Here is a 4,223-nt window from a genome sequence, read left to right as displayed (position 1 = left end):
CAAACTTACATTAAATTACTCAAGGTGTTGTCTTCGTACGAGGTAAGGATGTACCATTTACTCCTGCAAGGATTAATGAATTGTATATGATAGGCAACGTTCCAATCTGTCATTATAAAAATTTCATTCCTACACGAGATTTGATGGAAGATGTGTACAATCTTCTGACGGATCAAAGTGAGATGTGGAAGGTACAAGATGAAGGATATGTTAGTTTCTCCACTTCATTAATTAAACCAATCTCAAAGCAATGACATTTCTTTACTGCTACAAAGTCACTCCCTACTATGAAAATTAGTAGAGTCACCAAAGAATGTGTTATTTTAAATTGCTGCATTCAAATAGAAAAATGCATTGATATATGGTCTATTATATTTAAATCTAATATGGGTATCCTTACTAATGTACCAACTTATGGACTTGCGCAACCATCTACCATCTTTTTGATTTGCAGTCATGCCCAAGTGCCATATGAAAGTTGGGAAAAGACTTTATTACCTTGGGAGCCCATGATCCCTATTGATGAGAATTATTTTGGAAATGGAAATGAAGTATTAGAAGCCATCATAGATCAATCTTCACATGCTTCAACTCGATTCATACCACCAACAGTTGGAAGTTCGCTTGCTTTGGAAAAGAAATTGAAGAAAATTGAAAGGGAACTTTAGATTATTATAAATGCGGTAGGAGATATTAAATACCTTTTGATCACCTAGATTGGAGAATGAAAGAAAATTATGATCACACTGGAACTTTTGAAGAATGATTAGTTCAGATGTCTAAAGAAAATGGGCGGATCGAATAAAATTCGACAGATCAATTCCCGTACTGATCCTTCTATAATTTATATGTTCATTACCAATCTGTGGGAGATATCAGAGGAGGAGAAAGCATTCAAGAAGAGGCGTACTAATTGAAGACTTTAGATTCTCTATCTATTTTAGAACATTATATATATTTAGTGTAATTGTGTGGATTTGATTTGAATTTGATTTGATTTGGTTTGTTTTTTGGTTTGTTTTTTTTAGAATTCTGAACTTTGATTGTGTGTATAGTTTTGTGATAGCGTTTAGTGGTGTGGCTTCATTTCGATGCTGATTTATAATTAGTTTGTTTAATATGTGTGATTCTGTAATTAAAAAAAAATGTGTTTGAAAAAAGTGTACTTTCATATATAAAAGTTAGTTTATTCTTGTTTGTGAAACTTAGTGTTTGTGAAATGTTTTATTTGTAAATTATTGTTAGATAAAAATTTGTTTCTAAAATACTAAAAATTTTTGGAGTAAGTTGATAGGAAATTGAAAATTAAAAAAGTCAAAATATGAATTTTTTCGAGCCTTTAGCGCCGACGGCACTGGCATCGCCGCCGATGGCGCCTTCTACCTGACAATAAATTAAACCCCTAAAAAATTACAATTATTACTGTGGCCACCATTTTTACGCTTAATTCATCTTCAACCTTTATTTTGGGCGGCTAGGGCATGATTTTGGGCGGATTTGAGGCGATTTAGAGGATAAAAAACATTGGATTTAATCTTCTGTAGGTAAGAGCTACACTTTAAACAAAAATTTTTTTTTATTTTCACCAAGGGTTAATCTCACATTGCATGGATAAAAAAAATAGAAATTTTTTTTGAGAAATTTTTTATAAAATCCTTTGGTGATGAACTCTTATTTAGTGATTTGAAGTTTAAAATGTTTTACATTTAGATTTTTGAAATTTTGGGATTTATTCGGAAATTTTCAAATTTTTTTAGATTTCTTATGCCACCTAGATCAAGCAAAAGAAAAATAGAATATGACGAGCAGAGATTTGTTAGCTTTAGAGCAGTGCTCGACTTTATAGTTTGTAAGAAAATAAAAAAGTGATTCAAGACCGAGATTTTAAAAATTTGGGAGGAGAAGATGAATGTTTGATTATTGCTCGACAATTGGAAATTTTTTGTTATTTTACTACCAATGTGATAGCTAGGATTGTAATGGAATTTTATGCCAACCTTCCTGAAGCTTCTGATGATTTTTTTTTTGTTCAAGGAAAAAGGGTGGAGTTTACTCCAAGAAAAATTAATGAGTTTTATTAGTTAGAAGATGTGTATAGATGTCAGTATCATTCTTTTTTGCTATAGATCAGGCTTTAGATGAAGTTATTTCTTTTCTGACTAGTGAAAGGTCTGACTAGTGAAAAAGGGGCTTGGAAAATAAAGAATGGAGTTAAAGTTAACTTTCCCCTTTCTATGTTAAATGTAGTATCTATGGCCTGGCATAAATTTATTGCTTGGAGGATGATTCCAACGAATCATCATAGTGAAGTAACCAAGGATAGAGCCATCCAGAACTTCTGTATTCAGCAGGTGATGGGCATAAATGTAGGCTCTATCATTTATATGGACACTTGATCTATTGCTCTGGGAGAGACCACTAGTGGATTGGCGCACCCTGCTCTGATTTACACACTTTGTGAGCATGCAAGAGTTGATTTCAAACTTGATGTGGAGAGGATTGAGCCTCAGAGACCGATTGGGCCTGCCAACATCAAGATTTATGAGTCCCATGTTGATTGGAGATCTAGAAGATAGGTCAGAGATATTCCTTCTACTTCTAGAACCCCTAGTGAGCCTACTTCAAGTGACCCCAACAATAGGAAGTTGTTGGACCAGATGATGATTAAACAGGGAGATATTTTAAGGATGAATCATAGGATGCAGAATATGGAGGCCAGAAATGCTCACACTGATGATCTGATTTACCAGAAATTTGAATATGATGCTTCTTATGACGATACTTTAGTGAGATATCTGAGGGGTGACCATACAGTTCAGTTCCCTATTCACCCTACTTATACTCCATATCAACAGCAGAAGTTAGATGTTGATGATGAGGAAGATAATGACTGGTGATCTACTTTGTTTGTTTGTTTGTGTTTGTACTGTGTGGTTTTATTGTTTGTGTTTTGATGTTGTTGAGACTTTGTTTGTTATGTTATGTTAAATTATAATGTGGAAAACTATTTTCATTTTTAGAATTTAGTTTAGTTCTATTGTTATTTTCAGCACTTTGTTATGTATTGTGATTAGCTCTTTCTCAGCAAATTTTATATGTATTATGTGCAATTTATTGTTTTTAGCCTTGTAGTTTTTATATTAGCATCTACAACATTTCAAATTTATGTTCAAAAAGCCAGAATCTCCAATAGGCATGAATTTTTTTAAAATATATTTAATGCTTTCTCTTACCCTTCATTTTTCAATTTCTTCAATTAAAAATCTTTTAAAAATTTAAGATTGGGGGGAGAAGAAATAACATTGTTAGAAAAGAACTTAATTTTATTTGTCCTCACTTAATTATATCTTCAAAATTTTAAATTTAACATGACCTTTGGTATTACAGGTTAACTTTGGATAACTATATTTATATTTCTAAATATATAGTAAAGTTAAGTAAAAATCTTCAATAATAAAGGTTAATTCTAGGGGCTAAGATATTTGGTAAAAGAGAATAAGACTATGTTTTTCTATTTCTAGTAAAGGAAATTTGTACTTTTGAAGTATTAAAAATATTAAATAAATTCATGTAAAAAAGAGAAGAATTAAACTTTATGAAATCTTGCAGTTAATATAAATTTGTTAAGTGAAAAAAATGTAAAAAGTTTTTAAGTTTAAAAAGAGATAGTGAAGTTCAAAATCATTAAAGGTTGTCTAGATATAATAATCCTCAGAAAAAGAAAAGAAAAAGAAACAGAAAAGATATGGGGAGAAGCTTGAGGAGATGCCAAATTAAAAATTTGCTTCACTTGAATCAATTTAAGGAAAAAGACATGGACACATTTTCAAAGCATTTTATTTGAATGTTATCTTAATTATTAATAAAGGTTTATGAAGTTCTTTTTCATGCAAATTTTCTAAGTGACTTTAATATGACAAATTGCAATTTTTCTTGAAAGAAATAGAGGATTAGAAACCTTAGACTTAATTACTGAATATCCTTACACATTTAGTATTAACTGGAATTGTTTTGAATTTTTCTTATGTTAAACTATTATTTTTAGAGAACTAAAATATGGAAATCTAAAAATTAAATTCTTTACCTTAAGTCATATTTCTTATGTAGTAGAGAAGCTACTTGAGGACAGGTAACATGTAAGTTTGAGGGATTTTGATACACTGAAAATATATACATTTTTAGACCCATATTTTATACTCATTTTATATTTTTGATGATATTGC

Source organism: Phalaenopsis equestris, unplaced genomic scaffold (genome assembly GCF_001263595.1).
Source record: "Phalaenopsis equestris unplaced genomic scaffold, ASM126359v1 Scaffold201208, whole genome shotgun sequence".
Classification (NCBI taxonomy): Eukaryota; Viridiplantae; Streptophyta; class Magnoliopsida; order Asparagales; family Orchidaceae; genus Phalaenopsis; species Phalaenopsis equestris.
This window is presented reverse-complemented; position numbering follows the sequence as displayed.